Source organism: Eriocheir sinensis, chromosome 62 (genome assembly GCF_024679095.1).
Source record: "Eriocheir sinensis breed Jianghai 21 chromosome 62, ASM2467909v1, whole genome shotgun sequence".
Taxonomy (NCBI): domain Eukaryota; kingdom Metazoa; phylum Arthropoda; class Malacostraca; order Decapoda; family Varunidae; genus Eriocheir; species Eriocheir sinensis.
Genome location: NC_066570.1, coordinates 1,071,725 through 1,095,000, shown reverse-complemented (window position 1 = coordinate 1,095,000; position 23,276 = coordinate 1,071,725). Strand labels below are relative to the sequence as shown.

At 43.2% G+C, this 23,276-nt stretch overlaps 1 protein-coding gene across 1 annotated transcript in view; it reads left to right on the top strand.

The window, feature by feature from the left end:
* The first annotated feature begins 1,018 nt into the window (after positions 1 to 1,018).
* The window catches only part of LOC126986591 (dipeptidase 1-like), a 337,773-nt gene continuing 315,515 nt past the window's right edge, over positions 1,019 to 23,276 (top strand). Inside the window, exon 1 of the mRNA XM_050842852.1 lies at positions 1,019 to 3,516. The gene's annotated coding sequence lies outside the window, so the exon portion shown is untranslated. The remainder of the gene's footprint in view (positions 3,517 to 23,276) is intronic.

The following is a 23,276-nucleotide window of genomic DNA, read 5'->3' as shown; positions in this document are numbered from 1 at the left end:
ACGGTTTCCTCTAGAGTCCGGGTTGATGGGTGGTCTTCAGGACAGCATGCATATTATGAAATTGTTTGCGTGAATGATGATTTATTCTCATTATTTCGCTTAGAGGGGATATTAAGAAACATGATCCCCGCAGCTACCGGGTTAAACAGAGATATTTAACCAATCATGAATAAATGCCCACCAAAACAGGAATTCAGGGAGAGTTCTCGTGTTCCCGGCGCCTCCCTTGCCCGGCACTGCAGCTTCAAGGGGCGAGTACACAGGTGAACGGTGAACAGGTAACAGGTCGGCACACTGAACCATTGGGCGACGCGGGTAAATAAGGTCGGGGGGGGGTTGGGGGGGGCAATAGGACTTAAAGGGGAGTTTTCGCTTTCACGGCTCCCTCCCTCCCTTGACCTATATGGATCCTGAGTGCATGTGTTTAGGTTAGGTTTCATTACACTGCAAGTTGGAAAGTTTCGTTTAGTCGGCGCAACATCTGTGGTCATATGCCGGAGAGAGACAGAAGGGGAAAGAATTATAGGAGAAGGGCACAGATCCCAGGAGACGGGACACAACCCCCGATTAATACCTGGTACCCATTCACTGCAGGGTGGACAGGGGCGTAGGGTATCGGAAAAGCCGCCCAAATTTTTCCACTCCGCCCGGGTCTCGGTGGTGAACATGGTAAGCGATGAATAAAGGCGTGGATGTCAATACTTTTTACACGAGACCGTAATGGGAGAAGAAAAGAATTAAGAGTAAAAATAAATATTCAACGGTGACATGTGCTGGAAATGAAATGGTGGGGAAACGAGTGGTTATATTTCTTTATCTGACACCTTGGCTGGGGAAGAGAGGCTGAGAGGAAGGCCACAGGTAATACTCAACAGTAAATGCATACCTGTCAAGCTAATGTGATGTCTTGCCATAAGGTTTTGCGTTAGAGATATATAAATATTGATGATAAATATTGCACAGTAACAAATGAGTGGAGTGGGAGATGATAAAAGCGTAAATTAATACATACCATCACAGGGGACCATCTTGGGCGTGTGGTGGTAGTGGAGGTGGAGAGAGGGGGTGTGGGCGGTTGCGGTATTGGTTAGTGGAAGATAAGAACTTACCACCATACCAACTCATCAGTTTTTTTTTTTTTTATACTTTGTTACATGTCTAAGTCACACTGCTCACTGATATCTTCCTTTCTTCTCTTTTGAATAGTTTACAGTACTCTATTTTTTTTTGTATCATCACTACTGTTATTTGTTTTCTCAATGATTTTTCTCAACACACACAACAAGAGAAAAATATTAAGTTCAAATACATTTTTTCTCCCTTTAATGAATTCACACCCCCGTTTTTCATATTAGTACGCTTTATGATGTACTAATATATTTTTTTTAACTGCATCACTCGAGTCAAGTTCTTTATAAATGCCCACCTCTCTCTCTCTCTCTCTCTCTCTCTCTCTCTCTCTCTCTCTCTCTCTCTCTCTCTCTGAAACATCAAGGGGTGACTAAAAAGAAAGAAAGAAAAAAATGGTCTCGTTACCTCCGTATTGTTATTGGGAAACTATACTTTTTTTCCTGTACTGCCTCATTATTGTAAAACTTTGAACATTATTACACTCCGCCATACAATCTCTTCAAGAACGCGTACTTCATTCCATCGTCACTGCAACACACGCTTCCTTCATTTCACTTCAGTACAACACCACACATTTTTAAGTTACTCGTTTTCATTGCAACACTTCAAACTTTTCAGTAACCCATTTTCATCCCAACACTCCATTCCGTCACCATTGCAATATACTTTTTTCCGCAAACATATTTCCTCCTCCTCGCAACACTCCAATCCGTCACCTCTGCGAAACACTGATCCATTTCATTCCATTGCAACACTCGACTTCGTTATTTTTCATTCAGTTTCCTATATAGCCCTTCATTTCATTCCATTGCAACACTCGACTTCGTTATTTTTCATTCAGTTTCCTATATAGCAACACTTCACTACCTTACAATTTTCCGTTTTCTAATTTCATTGCAACACTCGGTCATCTCTACAACACTGACCCTTCCTTCATTCAGTTTCACCGCAACACTCACTTTTGCAAAACAAATTTCCTTTACTTAATTTCACCGCAACACACTAACAACCACCGCATCGTCACTGCAACACACTATGCATATACACTTCATTAGCTCCTCGTAACACTCCACTTCATCTGCAATACATCTTTCCTTCAGTCAAGTCCACATACAGCAACACTCCACCTCAACACTCCACTTTGCTCGAAACACAAAGATGAAACACTGTAGTACATGCTGCTCCTCTGCTTATGACTCGCTTACTGCAAAATGAGAAGTAGAAGACGAAAAAGAAGACGAAGAGAAGGAGAGGAAGAAGGAAAATGATGAATAAAAAGAAGATGAAGAAAAGAACAAAAACGTTAGACCAATATCGTTTCTACTCTCGTCACTCACTGAATAGAACAACCACACATTAATTTGGATCAACACAAAGCCTGATAATAAAACCAACATCACATACTCTCATTGCCCCAAATACAACACACACACACACACACACACACCAAAAAAATGACATTACCCTAATAACTTGTAATCTCAGTACTAGGCTTCCCCATTATCCACTTTCACGGACCTCCAGAGCCTAGGCCATTAAATACAATAAGTCATTAAACCGCCATTACACAAGCCATTACAAAAGATACGAATGGTAATTACACGCAGAAGTCAATTATTAGATACGCAGCTTAAGGCGGAATTATGGTGATTAGGGTGATGTAATTAGTGTGGTGCAATAATAGGCTACGGGATGTCATTACACGTGTTTACAGAGCTACGTGACTGAATGGAAAATAATTAATATACGTAAAACATTATATACATTCTTTCTGCGGGATATTATTATGTAGAAGTTTACGACTTTTCTATCTGGCAAAAATTTCATACTAGTAAAATAAGACTTCAAGGGAGATCTTAGGCTAGTACGGTAGAAATTTTACGTTTTATGCTATTAGAAATTTAAGCTAGTGGATATTTTAGGCTAGTAGGAATTTTGTCTTTTGTTAGTTGAAGTTTGGTGGCAGTAGAAATTATATGCTTGTAAAACAAAATTAAAAAACGGGAAAGAAAGAAAAATCTCCGTTAAAAATTTACTGTAAGACGTTAAAAATGATCAATGGAAATACATAGAAAAAGAATCCTCAGCTAAAAAATCACTCCAACTAACAAGGTGAAAAGGGAACCAAGCAAAGTAGTAAATAGATAAATAAAGCAGAAAATTGAAAGAGATTAGTGCACCGTTGGGGAGGCGGAGGCAGTGACGTCACTCTCGCTTGAAAACAACACAACATGGCGCCGCGGAGTGTCGTCGTTGTCTTGTTCTTTGTGGTGTTTCTCGCTCTGACAGACCGATCACAGTGCGTCCCTCTAGCCGTCCAGAGCATCAAGACAACGTGGGTTTAGTGGGAAGGCTCACAACCTGCCCCGGTGACTACATAAACAGGTAAGAGCCGTGTCGTGTCCCGCCCTCCCAGCCTGCCATGCTAGCCACCTTGCTCGCTGCCTCGGCCTGGTGACAAACGGTTGGTATTTATTCCTTATATTGCCGCTTTGTTTTTGATGCTTTTGTTCTCATTTGATGTCTATTATTTTACTTTATTTGAGTTTCGAGGCCTCTTTTGGTGTGCAGATGAATACTAACCATATGCCCAAATGCGAGGTAATGTGGAGGGTCGGAGTACCCCGTCTGGAGGTCACATGTAGGCAATTGTGGTAAAAAGAAAATAGGATGGTCATGAACAAAGGAAACCGCTCATTCATATTCATTGGGTAACTTTCTCGACACTCCCATGAGGCAATATTGGTGTTTCCTGTGAGTACTGAGGCACCACTTCCAGAGCTCCTGATTCAGTGCTTTGACGCTGCTGCTGGCCCGTGTGAGATTGTTGGGTTGGGTTACACTTGGTTCGAGTGGTTAGGTGCGGGACGATACTTATACTTATACTGGTTAGTTGGCTAGTTAGTTGGCTGTCATTGTATTTAGATAGTGAATGAATTAGTTAGTTAGGTAGTTAGTTGGTTAGTTCGTTAGCTTGGAAGGTAGATAGTTAATGAGTTAGTTAGCTACTTAGTTTGCTTAAAGGTTAGATAGTTAATTAGTTAGTTAGCTACTTAGTTTGCTTGGAAGTTAGATAGTTAATGAGTTAGTTAGCTACTTAGTTTGCTTGGAAGTTAGATAGTTAATGAGTTAGTTAGCTACTTAGTTTGCTTGGAAGTTATATAGTTAATGAGTTAGTTAGCTACTTAGTTTGCTTGGAAGTTAGATAGTTAATTAGTTAGTTAGCTACTTAGTTTGCTTGGAAGTTAGATATAAATATATTTAGTTTGCTCATTGGTTCATTGATAATTATTAGTTACTTAGTGTGCACGTTGCAGGGAGGTGAGGTTTTGAAGGCACGACTCATGAAGTTTTGGGAACTGTCATGTAATATGGGCGGGCAGGAAATACTGGGGTAACCTTATGAACTAATGGGACGAGTACTAATCATATATATAATCATAATAGTAGAACACATGCGATAACATACTGAAGATGTTGTAAAAGTGAAAGATAATATAATCGCTACTGACTCGTCCGTTTTCTTACAATAATACGTTGACATGGAAAATATTAACAAAACTAATGGGGTGGATACTAACAGGAAGGGGAGACAGATGCAGTAACAGGGCGGAGAGTTAATGAAGAGGGGGAGAGAGATAAAAATAACTTTCTTTCGTTTGCACTTCGTCTACATATATGTTATTAAGTGGGTTGTTTTCCGGAAAAATAACTGATAAAATAATAAATGATGGCAGCTTTCAGTTAACATGGCGGAGAGCTAATGAAAAGGGGGAGAGGAAAAACATGCACCTTCTCTCGTTTACGTTTCGTCGACATCGATTATATTAACCTAAATCTATATACACCAAGTCAAGTCATACGCAGATTTGTGGGAAGAGACACGTCCGAGGCGTGGTTTATGCGTGACACTGCTTGGAGCCAAACTAGAGAATGTAGAAACGGGGATTTAGAGAAAACGAAGAAAGGCGGACTAATTTAAATCAATCACTTCAACATGCCCTCCCTCACACCCCACACCGCCGTTTGTAGTCATTGAAATTACAGTCACGCAATAGCACAATAAAAAGACATCTTTTCGTCAGTGGCTTGCCTGAACGCGCTGTTAAAGAAGGCGAGAATGCACATCCAGAGTGCACATACGGCCCCAACTTTAGTCACCCCTGAACTGGCGGGTATATATATATTTTTTATTAGCAATAAGTGACGTCATCCCGCTGCTCCGCCCCAAAGCCGCCTCCTGCGCTTACAGGTCGCAGTTTTGAAGCAGAGTGACTTGACTTGGTATATATATAGACTTAGATATTAACGGCGCACCGCGGACTTGACCCCGGTGGTTTGTTTGCCGTGAAAATATCCCTCAGCGCGGCAGCTCGTAGGAAGAAAACACGTCTCAATTACGTTGCTCTCGGCTGCTCGCTCGCCCCTAACACCCAGTCGCCCATCATGGAATATTAATGAAGGTTTTTGTCGCTCACGCCAACACCCGCTACTTCATCTTGAGAAGTAGATAAATTATGAAGAGACTGATATTTCTACGGTCACAACTGTTGGTACTATTAATTAAACAGTGGTCTTCGTATAGTTTTTTGATTGCGAACATGTTATATATTACCTTCACAGCTCCTTGGTGCAATGGTTAGCGTGCCTAAGTACGAATCCACTCGATCTGGTGATTTTAGTCTGAATACCAGCACATTCAACAGTTGAGATGTTTATACTGATGTTACTGATGTCTGACACATTATAACACAGAGTATAAACATCTCAACTGTTGAAAATATGTGTGTTCTCACGAAATAATTAACATATATTTGATAAAACTGTGTAAATAAAGGGTAAGTAATGACGTCACGAGGTGGCAATACGTCGCCTGGGTGAGCGCGCGCTGTGATTGGTCCTAATTTCCCGTGGAGACAAAGTGTTCCAGACTTGGCGAATATGCGTCCCGGGGTGATGGGCTCCCTCCCACCACAGGCTCAAGAAACCAATGTGACGGGGATGGGCACCGCAGCCACGCGCAGAAAGAGCGTGTGCCCTCAACATTACCTTTACCTCATGGTTCCATCACGTGCCTCTTGAGAGGGCTATGTAGAAGAGCTACGAGCATTCCGAAGTTTGGTAGTTAGTAACCTGCTTATGAGAAGGTAATGGACCCTTTGAAGAGCCATAATTATAGGTTCCTCATTATGATCCAGTTAAGGTATCCGGTATAACATTGTCTCTCCTGAATGAATACTTATTAAGCAGTATCACAGCGCTGTGGAAATTCAAACACCGTGTTGTTGTATTCTTCTTCTTCTTCTTCTTCATCCTTCTTTACTTGCTCCGAAAGCCTTGGCGAACATAAAAGCAAAACACACACACACACACACACACACACACACACACACACACACACACACACACACACACCGAGTGAGCATGTACACATTAAGTTTATTACTAATTTATGTTTAAACTAACACAGTCCCGGCCACTGAATAGAACCCAATGAAAAAAAAAGTAGTCTCATTTTATAACAACACTGGTAAGAAATTAATGAATGCTGAAATTTATGCAGTGTATTTTTGTGGACTAATACGCGAATTAGTTCCCGGGAATTGTGAAACGCTATTATTTTTATCGTTGTTGTTCTTGTAGTTGTTATTATTATTATTATTATTATTATTATTATTATTATTATTATTATTATTATTATTATTATTACTACTATGAATAACAACAATTACTACTACAATACTGCCTCTGCTACTGACTCTACTACTACTACTACTACTACTACTACTACTACTACTACTACTACTACTGTACTGTTGCTGATGGCGGTGGTGGTGGTGCTACTGCTTTCCGTCATCAGTCATCATCATCATCATCATCATCATCATCATCACCGTCATTATCATTACCATAATCATAACTATCCAGGCAAATCAATATTGCTGCCATTCCTGTGGTTCATATTAATGAGTTAAGCATTTAAAGCAGATTAAAGAGATACCAGTGTGGAGAGAGAGAGAGAGAGAGAGAGAGAGAGAGAGAGAGAGAGAGAGAGAGAGAGAGAGAGAGAGAGAGATCCATCCTAGGTAATCAGTTCACCTGTAATCACTGACGCAAGGTAATTTGCATATAATCTCCGCCTGCTCATGGATATGGAATTCAGAGCCCAACGGTCAATAGCGACGGGGCATATTCTTTCTGACCCGCCGATGACCCGCTAATTAAAGGCGACCCGCGGGAGGCGATTAACCCGGTAACTGAGGGGGTCATGTTTCTTAAAGGCCCCTCTAAGCGAATTAATGAGAAAAAATCATCACTCACGCAAACCATTTCATAATATATATCAGCGCATTTGTGATCAGTTTATGCATCATTTATTTTTGGGGCTTATATCATGGCAAAAATTTGGGCCGTCGCTGGTACACGGTAAAGCCACAAATTTGGCCCATCGCTGGTACACGGTAAAGCCACAAATTTGGCCCATCGCTGGTACACAGTAAAGCCACAAATTTGGCCCATCGCTGGTACACGGTAAAGCCACAAATTTGGCCCATCGCTGGTACACGGTAAAGCCACAAATTTGGCCCATCGCTGGTACACGGTAAAGCCACAAATTTGGCCCATCGCTGGTACACGGTAAAGCCACAAATTTGGCCCATCGCTGGTACACGGTAAAGCCACAAATTTGGCCCGTCGCTGGTACACAATAAAACCACAAATTTGGCCCATCGCTGGTACACGGTAAAGCCACAAATTTGGCCCATCGCTGGTACACGGTAAAGCCACAAATTTGGCCCATCGCTGGTACACGGTAAAGCCACAAATTTGGCCCATCGCTGGTACACGGTAAAGCCACAAATTTGGCCCGTCGCTGGTACCGGGTTAAGAACAGACACAAAGCAGAGGAGATGAAAGAAATGCACTACTGATAAAAACGTGATTCACAGGGCAGCAGCAAACAGTTATGGTGCTTGTTTTGGCCTTTATGCAGGCGATGTCTCTCGTGCGATGGAATATAAGGAAAAAATATACGAAGTTAACAGAGGAAATATTGAGCAGTGCTTCAAATCAGTGTTATTCAGAGGCAAGCAGTGATTTAGGAGCAGCAAGTAGCGGGCTTTTTTTTCATTATTTTTTTTATTTTTTTTGTGTCTTTTGAGCTGCCTCCTTTGCATCGTAATTCACTCCTGATTAACGGGAACTCGCGACATGAAATAAAGAAAATAGATGAAAATACAAAAAATAGAAAAATGGATAAATATAAAATGAAAAGGTAATCAAAATATTATTGAAATGAGAAAAAGAGAAAAAAAATGATGAGTATAAAATGAAAAAGACAAACATAAGGTTATCACGACCTGCATATTATATAAAGTCTTTAGTTTTTTTTGTAATATGTTTGGATGTATTTTTACCATACACTCTTGACTGGGAGAAATGTATTATACAAGAACCTTTATACAGTAAAAATAAATGCTTTACCTGGTGTAGAGGCTGTATCTTCTCCTTGCAAAAGAAAACGATAACGGCATTTTGTAGCACAGGCTGTGAAAGGGTTTACAGGATTTAGAGGAAGGAGATAGAAAAGAGAGAGGAGGAGGAGGAGGAAGAGGAGGAGAAGGAGGAAGATGAGGATGAGGATTAGCAGACTCTTATTTCTAGTCCTGCACAAAGATAGGCAGAGTAAATGAACTGTTTGGGGGGATGATAAATAGATGATTGATTAACTAGGACATTCACCCCGTCTCTCTCTCTCTCTCTCTCTCTCTCTCTCTCTCTCTCTCTCTCTCTCTCGTGTGTTGACCCCTGCGGACGGTATTAGAAGGGCTAAGTCGGTCCATCGAAGCACTAGGCATTATATGTACGGATCGGTTAGTCCCTTATCCGCCTCGGACAGTCCCATGGGTTCCTCAGCTTCCCGCCCCGGCCCCTCCACAGGTCTGAGCCGATGCTGGGGGATGGGTACGGCTGAGATGTCTTTATTGCTAGTCGAGTTAATGGGGGTACTACTGGTGTTGATTTCAGTTGCGTGTGTGACTAATTTGTAATGTATAGGAAAATTATGGATTCCTGGCATATGTATTACCTTGTGGGGATGAAAAATTTGGTGGGTTGGAAAAAAAATGTTTGTTTTTTTAATTTGTCTGTCTGTTTGTCTGTCTTTTTGTTTGTCTGTCTGTCTGTCTGTATATATGTATGTACGGGTAATGTGTGTATGTGTGTGTGTGTGTGTGTGTGTGTGAGAGAGAGAGAGAGAGAGAGAGAGAGAGAGAGAGAGAGAGAGAGAGAGAGAGAGAGAGAGAGAGAGAGAGAGAGAGAGAGAGAGAGAGAGAGAGAGAGAGAGAGAGAGAGAGAGAGATAGCCGGGCCTTGTGGGAGTCAAAGGGCCAGTCATTATCAGCGGTGGTCGATGGGCGTTAATCTATACCTGTGCGGCGAGGGGAGGCAGGTGAAGACAGGCCAGGTGCGGAAGGCGGCAGGGGAAGGTGTGCCGGGTGATGGAGGGGACGAGTCTGAGGGTTGTGTAGTGTGTGGGTGGCAAGTGTTGTTCTTTTTGTTTTCTGTTTTTAGTTGTTGTTCTTGTTGTTCTTGTTGTTTTTGTTTTTCTTCGTGTTCTTTTTCTTCGTCTTCTTCTTTTTCTTTATTTTTATTCCTATACTACTATTTTTGGTAGTATTCCACCACCACCACCGCCACTACTACTACTACTACTACTACTACTACTACTACTACTACTTCTACTATCACCATCATCACCACCACCACCACCAACAACAACAACACGGGAGAACAAGGCAGCATGTGATTCGTACCACCTTCCCCCTCCCCCCTTTCATACTTAGCCCTTCATCTCTCATCCCCGACGCTGCGGCAAAGGGGTGGATGGGAGGCCGCGGGCAGGGCAGCGCGGCGCCTCCTGTGGGTGCCGCGGATAATGATACCGTCAGTGAATCCCTAATGAGAGAGGCTCGAGCCGCTAATGAGTTTGAGTATTGAATTAGGATGATGAAGGGGGCGTGAAGGGAACCAGGACCAGAAGGCAATGTTAAAGGGAGGGGGGGTTGAAAGGGTACGGGAAGGGATGAGGAAGAGGTGCAGGGGGAGGTGTGAGGAAGAGGTGCTTTGGGGGCCGGAGGGGGGAAGGGGTATAGAGTGATTGGAGAAAGGGAAAGTTGCGAGAAAGGAACGCCATAAAATACAATGACCACCACACTAATGATACTAATTAATAGCAACTATAATAGCCTAAATAAGGAGAAAATAAGTGAAGTATACCACACGAGCAACTCCTTAAGAAGTTATAGTAGGCGTGTTCATCAGAGTGTCTGATTGCGTACGTAAGAGATTGGCCTACTAACCTAACCTAACCTAACCTAACCTAACCTAACCTAACCTAACCTAACCTAACCTAACCTTATGTAACCTAACCTTACCTAATCTAACCTAACCTAACCTAACCTAACCTTACCTGATACCACCAAACAGATATGCTAGTTTCCTTAGGTGAATGACTCGAAATGGTTAATTTATGGAAAACGAAAAAAAAACCACCTAATTGAATAATGGCGGAGTGAAAAATCTATATGACTGGATGACTTACGAAAATTTAGCGCCGACTAAACGAAACTTTCCAACTTTTTCCCTTCCTATACTCGCGAAATCATGACAGCTTCGACGATATCATCTAACAACACCACTTCGACCAATATAGCGGGCATGCAATACATACTTTTTGGGATACGCTATTTAATTAAACGTGACTTTTGACAACATACTTCATTTTCATCCTCTTTGTGAACCCCCATAACCCTTTTCAATACTTCATTCAGGCCATGACTTTCCGGTTACAAAATTTGATTCATCTACTTTGATCCTCCACTCTATGCTAAGATTAAATTTTGTTCCGCGTTGGACAAAGGAGGATAATTTCATATGGTATTGGAGAGTATACGATGATGGCTTTTACAGTATTGCTCTCCATGAGGATGATGATGATGGTGATGGTGATGCTGATGCTGATGATGATGAGAAGATACCAAATACCTTTCTACATATGATAAGTAAATGATGTTATCGACGCTCCTCTCTTTGTAACACTCACTCTTTCCCACTTCAAGGCCGCGGGTGAGGAGTGGTGAGTGTCGGGTTTTAAAAGAGAGGTAATGGCCGAGGATTCCGCCCGTGGCCGTGCTGTGTAGGGGGAACAAAAGCCGAGCGCCGGGCGGCAAATGCGTGCGGCGGATTAACAAAAGAGAATCGGATTGCGTCCTCGACCTGGCCTGGCCTTTAAATTCATTCTTTTTGTGATAGTTTGCATTTTTTAGTCGACTTTGTAATAGTACAGTTTTTTATTACACACATGCATACTAACATATTTACATACATACATAGGGTACATACATACATACAGATATACTTCCATCTATACATGCATCCATTAAACCATACTTACCTGTACTGCCTAATGACATACCTACATGCATACATAAATACATACATACATACATACATACATACGTGTACATAGAGACATAGGAAGAAATACAGATAGATATATAGATAGACAGATAGAGATTTATCCAATGGTATTATGATAAGCCTGATTTTTTTTTTTTACATTTTTAAACAGGTATGCGCCGCTTCAGTACTCATCTTCGTCCACAGTCAATCATATTCACCATCACTTTCTTCATCACCCTCACTCTCACCATCACCATAAGTATCATCATCACTGTAACACCATCAAGTACCTCCTCAGTGACCACCAGCGTCATCACTTTTACAGTAATTCCCATCACCTGCATCATCATCACCATCATCACTATCACCATCAACATCACAGTAGCACCCTTTTGTACCTCTTCAGTGACCACCACCATCATCACTCTTACAATAATTCCCATCACCATCATCACCATCATCATCATCATCATCATCATCACTATCATTCTTAAACCTGAAAAAAGGCAAAAATTATAAATGGAAGTTTGTTTATTACTACCACCAATGCAGCAATCCCCCCCCCCCACCCACCCACCCCCACCACCACCATTACCATCATCACCACCACACCACAGCCACCACCACCACCGCCACATCAAGCCTCCCCTGTGGCCTCAGCTCATTTCCACCTGTGCTAATGACAATAGAGTGCTCTTATTTCACAGGTAAACATCCGCCTAATGAGACACGCACTTCCAATCACCTGCAAGTTACGAGTCATGTGTGTGTGTGTGTGTGTGTGTGTGTGTGTGTGTGTGTGTGTGTGTGTGTGTGTGTGTGTGTGTTAATTGTTTTGCTCTTATGCTACATTTGGGAAGAGATTTAAAAGTTGTGATTATTTTATTTTTTTCTTTATTTAGCATTGAATCGCAAGTTTTGTGAATCCATTACTGAATTTTGTGAACATAATCGTAAGTTTTGCTCCGCCATGAAGTACGTATTTGATCGTGTGTGTGTGTGTGTGTGTGTGTGTGTGTGTGTGTGTGTGTGTGTGTGTGTGTGTGTGTGTGTGTGTCATGGCTGTTTGAATCCTGGTACCTTGTTTAATCCTACACTTTATATTTCTGTGAGTTAAGTTTGTTTTTATTATCGTTGCTACTGCGCCAATTTTCCCACGTTTCAATATATTCGTTTTAATGCTGCGTCGTTAGAGTTTATTACGCATTTTATTTGTCCTTCACTGCGTTATACTGTCAATAAACGCTCGCTCTATCTATCTGTCTGTCTACCTGTATATCTATTCATTCATACATATATTCCTCTCTATCTATTTATCTATCTGTGGACCCATCTCTCTTTCTGTCTATATACCTGTCTATCTGTCTATCTCTCTCTGTCTATTTAACTTTTTCTTTCCTTCTTATTACATTTTCTTTTTACTTCTTTTCATTCTTTCTTTTATTTTTCTTTCTTTTTATTTATCTACTTTATCTCTATATCTTTATATCTATCTCTCTATCTCTCTATCTATCTATCTATCTATCTGTCTATCTATCTGTCTATCTATCTATCTATTTATCTATCTTTTTGTGTGTTTGATAGTGCACTCAGTGTTTAAATCTATATAAGAAGATTTTTCACACACACACACACACACACACACACACACACACACACACACACACACACACACACACACACACACACAGACACACACAAACACACGCACACACACACACACACACACACTCGTGACCTTAGCTGCAGTAGTACCAACACCATCATTATATATTAGATAGGTTAGGGGGATATTCATAAGGTTTTGTTGGTAAGAGAACCAGGTAGGACACGAAGTAATGGGTTTAAACTGGATAAATTCAGATTCAACAGGGACATAGGGAAAAATTGGTTTACTAACAGAGTGGTGGATGAGTGGAATAGGCTTAGCAGTCATGTGGTGAGTGCCACTACAATTGTCACATTCAAAATTAGATTAGATAAATTCATGGACAGCGATATTAGGTGAGGTTAGATACACGGTAGCTTAGGTTCAAAGGAGCTGCCTTGTACAGACCTACCGGCCTCTTGCAGACTCCTATGTTCTTATGTTCTTATTACCATCATTCATCCCATCAGAGCTCACCTAAGTCAATACCCTTTACTTTCTTCACTAAATTTCTAACCTCTTCGAATTGCCATATGATCCCGTGCTCGTGTTTGCCTTTCCTCTAGTTTCGCACACGGTTCCATTTTCATTTTGCTTCTTTTCAGGGTTTTTCTTTTAAGTTTTCATCATCTTCAAGTCGCCAAGGCTGCTGGTGTAGACGCTGTATGTATTCCTTTGATGACAACACCGTCTAGTCTTTCTCTTATTACTGTTCCTTCCTCGAGTCTGGGGTAGCGTGTCTCAGCGTGTCTCTCCCTCTGAACCCTTTTCCTAGACTTGCCACAATCGTATCCCGTTTCAGATTTTTAAGGAGTTTCTGTGTCAGGCTCGTTAACGCTCCCCTTTTTATTTACTCTGGCAGAAGGACTCCAACTAATAAACATCCGCAGATAGTATTTGTTTTAGATACTCTTAATTCATCTATCCAAGAATCTTCGTGAGCTCTGTTTGTCCCTCTGATTTCCAAATAAGTTATCGACACTTTTCTTGGATTCGTGGCCTTCTATTTTCAGCACCGAGTCCCTTCGCCTTTCAACATTGACATCCAAGATCAAAACACGTTATATAGTTCACTTCTTTTCCACTTAATTTCACTTTACGAACAATGTGCCTCTTTATTTCACTAATTTGCTCCTTTTCTTGGTGGATGCCAGTCTGGATCGGTTTTTCTTTGTCTTTTCCATTCACTCGATCAGGTCCACTTTCCTTGTATGGGTCGCATTGATCATGGTCGTTATGGCAGACACACTGAAGGGGGTCACAGCATTGCCTGCCGACGCCTTCATTCTCTTCACTGGTCTTCCTTGGTCCTGCAATAACCTCTTGCTGACTGAATTTGTTTTTTTTCGTTGCCCAGAGGCGAATGGGCCATATTCTCAAACATCTCGGGGCTCAAGCACACGTATTTGACAAGGCTTCCGTAGGCGCATTGAGCATTTCCGTGGGTAGTTGTGTATCCCTAGTAGTAGTCTGACTCTTCTTCTGTACCCTGAACGTGGAAAAACATTCATGTAAACCCGATTAATCTCTTTTAAGGCCTTTGGAAATAGTTGACGTGAGAGGCGGAAGCGTTTGAAAATACCGACCAATGTCTTTTTATGTCCTCGCGTCTTGTCTTCATTCCCCGGCTGTCCTCACGGAGCCATTACGTACCTCTGCACAGCTCGCACTCAGCCTCGCGTAAGTCTGCTGCACCACCTTGCGCTTGCATCACCTCGGCGGGAGCTTCCTGTGCCTCGGTGAAGGATTTCCCAAGAGAAATCAATGTCTGTTGTAGCATTACGCTTTTTTGTGGCGTCCTCTGCAATATGAAGGACGTGTTGGGTGAGGGAAGGGCTCAGGCCACGCCGATGAGGGGCGCCCTGTAGCCCTCATCACTACCCTGAGATACTGTACAAGAATAGGGTCGTATTTTTAGACATTTCGCCGCCCAAGAACACATAATTGACAAGGCTTTCGTAGGAGTTGTGGGCATTTCCAGTAGTAGTTTTATGACCCTGATGGTAGTTTGACCCCTCCTCTGTACCGCGAACCTAAAGAGACGCTCATTAGAACCCGACTGACCCCCTCTTTGACCTGTATAAATAGTTGATGTGAGAAGCGAAAGTGTCTTTTAATACCAACCTATGAGTCACGCTGTTCTCGTTACAATGGCATCTCAACTCTAAATGATTGTACAGATCGCTTTTTTGTTACAGTAAATGGGGCAGCTGAAAAGATCGCGATGCTCCTTGAAATAGATTGGTAGAGTAGCCGAAAGAGGGTTTGAAGGTAATGACTTGTGTTGTCTACTGTTGAAGGGAACTAGCAGAGAAAGCTCGTCACTGTGGGAACATTTTTAAACATCGGGTTTGGAGGTCAACTGTTTTTTTTATTTTATTTTTTTACAACAAAGGAGACCGCTCAAAGGCACAAAAAAAGGTAACAATAATAAAAGAAAGCCCGCTACTCGCTGCCCCTAAAAAAAAAAAGAGTCAAAAGAGGTGGCCGAAAGAGAGGTCAACTTCGGTATACGCTCTGGTCCGACCTCAGGGCATGGCGGCGCCGGCGAGGCACTCACTGAGCGGCGTCTCGCGCTGAGGACTTGCTCGTTATCTTTTATGTCGCCGATTAAACATCACATCGACGTTCCTAACAGCGAAGCACAAAATGAAAACGTGGCGTAGAGATGCTCGCCTCCTCGCTGTAATGTGCTAGAAAATAAGAACATTGAAGTAAAGGAGAAAGAAGAAAGAACAATAGTGGGATGCAAGAGGATAAAAAAAAGAAAATGCAGAGACCAAAAGTATGCTAAAAGTGAAGGAAACAAAGGGAAAGGAAATCGGAAAGTAATAGGCTGTGTAAGATAAGTGTATGAAAAACAGAACTTAGTGCATAGCGGAGTGTCCAAGTGTGAAGAAGAATCAAGGAGGAACTAAGAAGCGATACAAAGGGAACAGCTCAAAGGAAGAAGAAGAAAGATAAGGCGAAGAAGAAGAAGAAGAAGACGAAGAAAAAGAAGAAGAAGAAGAAGACGAAGTAAAAGAAGAGTAAGAAGAAGAAGAAGAAGAAGAAGAAGAAGAAGAAGAAGAATGACGCACGGGGGCATAAACAACAAGCGTCACAGAGGTTAGCATGCGTCCGGGCGTAACCTCGCGTCGTAAAACACCGGTGATAGTGACGTAAAGGACACACACACACACACACACACACACACACACACACACACACACACACACAGCAATAAAGAGGAGTGAGTCTTTATTGATTCCCGGTTGTTGCACTTCTGAAATTGATCACTTTTATTGCCCGGCCGTCATGTGTGTGTGTGTGTGTGTGTGTGTGTGTGTGTGTGTGTGTGTGTGTGTGTGTGTGTGTGTGTGTGTGTGTGTGTGTTTTGCCAAGGCTGCTTTTGGCTGCATCGTAAAACGTTTTCTTTGTTTGGTTTTGTTTGAGCAAGACAATGTTGACTCTGTGTGTGTGTGTGTGTGTGTGTGTGTGTGTGTGTGTGTGTGTGTGTGTGTGTGTTGAGGGAGGGAAGGGGAGAAGGGTGAGGTTGCGCAAATTTTAACTTTGCGTTTTCTTCTTCTTTTTCTTCCTTTGATATAAAAAAAAGTGCATGTATTTTGAAAGTAATAAAGAATGTTGGTCAGGCACTTGTGTCCTCGAGGCTCAAAAAGTCATTATGCTGTGTGTGTGTGTGTGTGTGTGTGTGTGTGTGTGTGTGTGTGTGTGTGTGTGTGTGTGTGTTAGACAGCTAGATAGTAAGAGAATATGAGATGCAGACAAACAAACAGTCACAGATAATTAATAGGTGGTTAGGTTCAGTCAGTGTGTGTGTGTGTGTGTGTGTGTGTGTGTGTGTGTGTGTGTGTGTGTGCAAGATAGCTAGATAGAAAGAGAAAATGAGAGGCAGACAAACAAACAGACATACATAATTAATAGATGGGTAGGTTCAGTCAGTTTTTAGGAGAGACAAGGAGGAGAAGGAGAAGGAGGAGGAGGAGAAGGAGAAGGAAGAGGAGGAAAAGTACAAGGAGAATGAGGAAGACAGCATCGAAGCGAGACCTAAAAAACAAAACAAAACAAAAAACATGACAAGATAAGGTGTCGGAGGCGTGGGAGGACATTTAAGGGTCCCTGCAAGTGCTTTCCCTGAGTCTTAAATGTTTGTGGGTCCTTCCTAAGTGGTTCCCGGGCCTTTAAGCACTCCTGTGGGCCGCCCTGAGCCTCGGCACGCCCGCCCAGTCGCTGAAGTCACGGAACAGCAAAGTGAAGGAGGACAAAAAGAGATTCGATCCTCCCCCACTCAGATTTTCTCTCACTCCTCCCTAACATGACCCTTTGCCCCTTTCTCTCTCTCTCTCTCTCTCTCTCTCTCTCTCTCTCTCTCTCTCTCTCTCTCTCTCTCTCTCTCTCTCTCTCTCTCTCTCTCTCTCTCTCTCTCTCTCTCTCTCTCTCTCTCTCTCTCTCTCTCTCTCTCTCTCTCTCTCTCTCTCTCTCTCTCTCTCTCTCTCTCTCTCTCTCTCCCTTCTTCTTCCCCATCATCCATCATAGCCTCCCCATCCCCATCTTCCATCCCTAAGAACACAAAGATCACATCAGCTATTTCTAAGGTCAAAAGGGGGGATCAGTTCTAATGAGTGTTGTTCTAGGTTCACGGTACAGAAGAAGTCAGACTACCACCAAAATGTCTTGCACAGAAAAGCCTTCTCTTTCTCCCTTTCGACTAGTTTCTCCTTTTCCTTTCTTTTTCCTTTCCCTTCCTGCCCCGTTTTTTTTTTTTTGTTTTTTTCCACTATATGTTTCTCTCCATCCTCTGTTATTGTTATTGTTGTTGTTGGTGGTGGTTGTGATGGTGGCGGCGGCGGCGGCTGTGGTGGAGACGCGCTTCGTTCTGGCTACACGAGCTCGCATTAAAACGATAATTTGCCGGAACGATAACTTGGCTGCACCGTAAAGCGCCGCCAGACGTACTTGGGGGGGGGAGGCATGAAACACACACACACACACACACACACACACACACACACACACACACACACACACACACACACACACACACACACACACAGGGTGGATGCAAATTAGGTCCTCAATGAACAACAACTCCATCAGAATAGTTGACGAACCTCCACCATGCAACTATACACTCCTGTCCGTCCTCTTCCCAGAACTGAACCTTCCCCACTAACCCACTTCTTGCTATACCCTTGATAAAAAAAAAGAGGGGCCAGGGTCATGGATAAAAAAAAAGCGGGGTCAGGGGTCATGGAAGGGGGAGGAGTTATGGGAGGGGAGAGGGGTCATGCAGGAGGGAGGGGTCATATCATCTGGTGTCCTTCCTCGTCCCTCCCCTGAGTTCTGTACTTAATTAAACGTCATCGCCAGCAGTATCTCACGTAATTGACCGCTCTTTCGGCCACCTCTTCGGGTTCTTTACAGGAGCAGCGAGTAGCGGGCTTTTTTTGTTTTGTTTTTTTTCTTCTGTTCTTTTCCCTTTTGGTCTGCTGTCTCTGCACCGCAAAAAAAGTACTTCTGCTATGATTTTAACTTTTCTTATATCTCTACTATTTGTATTTATTTCTACTACCTTATTTATTTCTATTTATTTCAACTATTTCTGCACGAGCACCATTTTTGAGTTTTTTCTTCTGTTCTTTTCCCTTTTGGTCTGCTGTCTCTGCACCGGAAATAAACTACTGCAGTTACTAACATTTCTTAAACTAAATTGCTCCTATAATTTTAACTTTCCCCACTAACCTACTTCCACTTCTTGCTATACCCTTGATTAAAAAAAAAAGTGGGGCCAGGGGTCATGGAAGGGGGAGGAGTCAAGGAGGGGCTGAGGGGTTATACAGATCTTATTTATTTCTACTTATTTCAACTATCTCTACACGAGCACCGTTTTTCATTTTTTTTTCTGTTCTTTTCTCTTTGGCCTGATGTCTGCACCGGAGAAAAGTAACTATCATCTATCATAAAAGTTACTATCATCTCTTAAACTAAATTGCTTCTATGATTTTAACTTTTCTTATCTCCATTATTTCTACTTATTTCAACTATCTCTACACGAGCACCATTGTTTCTTCTGTCCTTTCCCCTTTGGTCTGACGTCTCTGCACCGGAAAAAAAAGTACCGCAGTTCCCGCCCGCTCCCCCTAGCCGACCTTCACCTCTGGATCCAATTTGCATTTACGTCGTCCCCCGCGCCGCCGCTGCATCATCTTCCCCGCACAATGCTCGCTGGTTTCTGTATTCCTCTGCATGGCCCGATATCAATACCCCAATAAACTAATGGGCGCTAAAACTGGTCCACGCGGAACCCTCCCCCCCAATCTCCCTGCCCCTTGCTTGCTTTTAGTGTTATTGAAAACTGTCACATGCCCATCACGCGCTGCGGGGACGGCGGCGCCAACAGCGGGAGGCTTGGCGAGGACCATCATGCCGCCCGGGTCGTGTGTCCGCCGCCTTGCCCGGAAGCTGAGGTGGTCGGGGTGGGTCAAAGCAATGTCTAAAACCCTTTCTTTAGATCTTGGGTCAAAGTTCATTTAGCCGAGTCTGGAGGAGGATTAGCTTTGAGGATAAGGTTGTTGCTGTTGGTAGTGGTGGCTAATGTTTTTTTTTTTTTTTTTCACAGCAAAGGAGTCAGTTCAAGGGCATAAAAAAAGGTAGCAAATGTGAAAAAAAAGCCCGGTAGTGATAGTATTATTATTAGTAATGTAGTAGTAGTAGTAGTAGTAGTTGTAGTAGTAAAATTCTTATAGCTTTGTCAGCGTTTACTCGTTCTACTGTGTGTGTAAATCACCATGGTCTGACCACGCTCAAGACTCGCGATCCGCAGCCAGTACCCTCACCGACTGGGCTTGGAGCTCGGAAGTGACGGATCTCTGAGCACGGCTGAAACATCACCTGACACTCACAAACGCCGGGAGGCAGGAGTCAACCCCTGCCTGACGCGCGGTACTCATTCACTGCCGGTCGGACAGGGAGCAAGAATTAATTAAAAGAAGACTGTTTATACGTTTGCACTCCACCCGCGAATCGAACCCGGGACCTTTCGGTTCTGAGCCTAGGGCGCTAACCACTGCACTCACTACAGTGTGTGTGTAAGCAAAAAAGTGATGCTTTGCAATCTCGTGTGTGTGTGTGTGTGTAAGCAAAAAAGTGATGCCTTGCAATCTTGTGTGTGTGTGTGTGTGTGTGTGTGTGTGTAAGCAAAAAAGTGATGCCTTGCAATCTTGTGTGTGTGTGTGTGTGTGTGTGTGTGTGTGTGTGTGTGTAAAGCAAAACAGTGACGCTTTGCAATCTCGTGCGTGTGTGTGTGCGTGTGTAAGCAAAAAAGTGATGCTTTGCAATCTCGCGCGTGTGTGTGTGTGTGTGTGTGTGTGTGTGGGTAGAAGCAAAACAGTGACGCTTTGCAATCTCGTGTGTGTGTGTGTGTGTGTGTGTGTGTGTGTGTGTGTGTGTGTGTGTGTGTACAAATGAAAAAAGGCGACGCTTTGCAATCTTGTGTGTGTGTGGCGGTGGTGGTGGTGTGTGTGTGTGTGTGTGTGTGTGTGTGTGTGTGTGTGTGTGTATGTGTGTGTATGTGTGTGTGTGTGCGCGCGCGCCATTAGGTATCAGGCTTACTAAGGGTGTGTTCAGACCAGTATGTTTTGCTGTACATATCGCCGCAAGCAGCGTCGTCGGTAAAGCACTTTGTACCCGCACGGTGTGAGGCGGACCCGAGTGTGGTGGCTGGGTGGGATTTTATTATTTTTATTTTTTCGTGTACGCCTGTAGCGGTGGTAGGCTCTCTTGAGGGGCCTGGATGGAAGTCGGACCCAGCCTGTCATGTCGCTGGCAGGTGTTTTTAGTGGCGCCATCTTCTCTGGATGGAGATGGATGGGGATGGAGACGCTTGTACATCCCTCGGTGAGAGATCGGAGCTGCGGAGCCTCCCCACGCTTTCCCTGCACACTCTTGCATATATTTTCAAAGCCATAAGTAAATCTACTGACTATTATTGAAAATTACGTAACTTTCAGTCTTTTTTTAATATCCATCGTAGTAGATAAGGGACTGCTATGATACGTTACAGCAATGTGTAAGAGTTGTTGGGCACATAAGCGGCGGCATGGACTAAAATGAATGTACACCGTTGCTCGCGTTCATGGGGAGACTACTTGCTACATAGGCGGCCAGTCTCAACCTTTCAAGAGATATATGAATTATTATTTTTGTGCGTTGTGTGTTGGTCTATTTGATTAGTGACAACGCCAGTGAGGTTGATGGGGCCACCTTCCTGGAGTGCTGCTGACCATTGCTCCCTCTCCATCACCGCTCTAACTATACTTACTCAATGCAGAGCCTGAAACCTCATCAACGGTCAACGGTCAACGGTCAACTCCAAAGAGGCCGCTCAGTCAAACTCTTCTTGGGGTTGAAAATTTTCCTTTCATCGATGATAAAGGCGTAAACTTCTTCTTCTGCAAGCATTAGAGAAGGGCAAACATTGAACATAATTTAGTCCCACTCAGTGAAGGCAGCCAGCGCGGGCCACCGTCCAGAAATGTTCCGCTCCTAAACTCCGAGCCCGACCCGACCTAAGAAGACTGGGGTTCGAGTGTGCTTAAAAATCTCCGTGGAAGTCTCCGGCATTTTATTTAAGAAGCGGAAAATTCATACCGTACGCTACCCAGACCCAGACCTTACGTGGGCGGAGCTTATCAAATAGTTATAATCGCCTATTGCTGCCAGTGATGAAATATTTGTGGGATGCATGACATTCTTACTTAGGGCATGGTGTTAGTTAAGAGAATCGTGGCTTTCCGGGGGTCCCTGTAAGTACTCTCTGTTGCTGATGGTGGTGCTGCTCCCGACCTACCGAACGTGTCTGTCTTGTGGGGCAGTGGGAGGGAGAAACACCACAGCTGACACTGACGTAATTTTGTGGGGAAAAGGGGTTGATGTGGGAGCCATAATGTGTTGGGAGCGGAGGGCAAGTGTGTATATATTATGTGTGATTTGTTTTGCTCCTTTGCGTTTAATATCGATGTGTCTGAGGCTCCAGCTGGGGGAGGGATGGCGGTGACGGTCTGCTGGTGGTCTTGTGTTGTGTTGTGTTGCTTTGTGTTGTGAATGAGTCAGTTTCCGTTGTTTCCTATTGATGTGTTGTGTTACGCTAGTTTGCTTTGTACTGTGCTGTTTTGCCAGTGTTGTGTTGTGCTGTATCGTCCTTTGTTTTGTATGTGTTGTGTTGTCTTGTGTTGCGGCCATTGTGCTGTGTAGGGAAGTGTTGGGGTGTGTTGCAGTTTCTTAATGTGCTGTGTTGTGCCTCCTCATACTGTGTTGTGTTGTGTGTGTGTGTGTGTTGTGTATTGGGCTGTGTTGTATAGTGTGTTGCGTTATATTGTGTTGAGATGTGTTGTGCTGTAGACCGGTGTTGGGGATGTGTTACAGGTAGCTAACTAATGGGCTGTGTTGTGTTTCGTTGTACTTTGTTGTGTTACAGTGTGTTGTGTTGCAGATGTGTTGTAATGTGTAGCGTTATATTGTGTTGAGATGTGTTGTACTGTAGGGGGGTGTTGGAATATGTTGCAGCAAGTTAACTAATGGGCTGTGTTGTGTTTCGTTGTACTTTGTTGTGTTACAGTGCGTTGTCTTGCAGATGTGTTGCAGGTGTGTTGTGTTGTAGGCCGGTGTTGGGATGTGTTGCAGCAAGTTAACTAATGGGCTGTGTTGTGTTTCGTTGTACTTTGTTGTGTTACAGTGTGTTGTCTTGCAGATGTGTTGCAGGCGTGTGTTGTTTGTAGGTGGGCTGTGTTGTGTTTCGTTGTACTTTGTTGTGTTACAGTGTGTTGTCTTGCAGATGTGTTGCAGGTGTGTTGTGTTGCAGGTGTGTTGTGTAGTGTTGCAGGTGTGTTTCATGGCCGGGAGCCGTGCCTGTTGACCTGCATTGTGGCGCATGAAATGTTTTTACGACCTGGATGAAGTTATTACCGCTTTTAATATCGTTTTTATTATTATTATTATTATTTATCGGGCTCTTCCCTGGGTCCCTCCGACACACACAC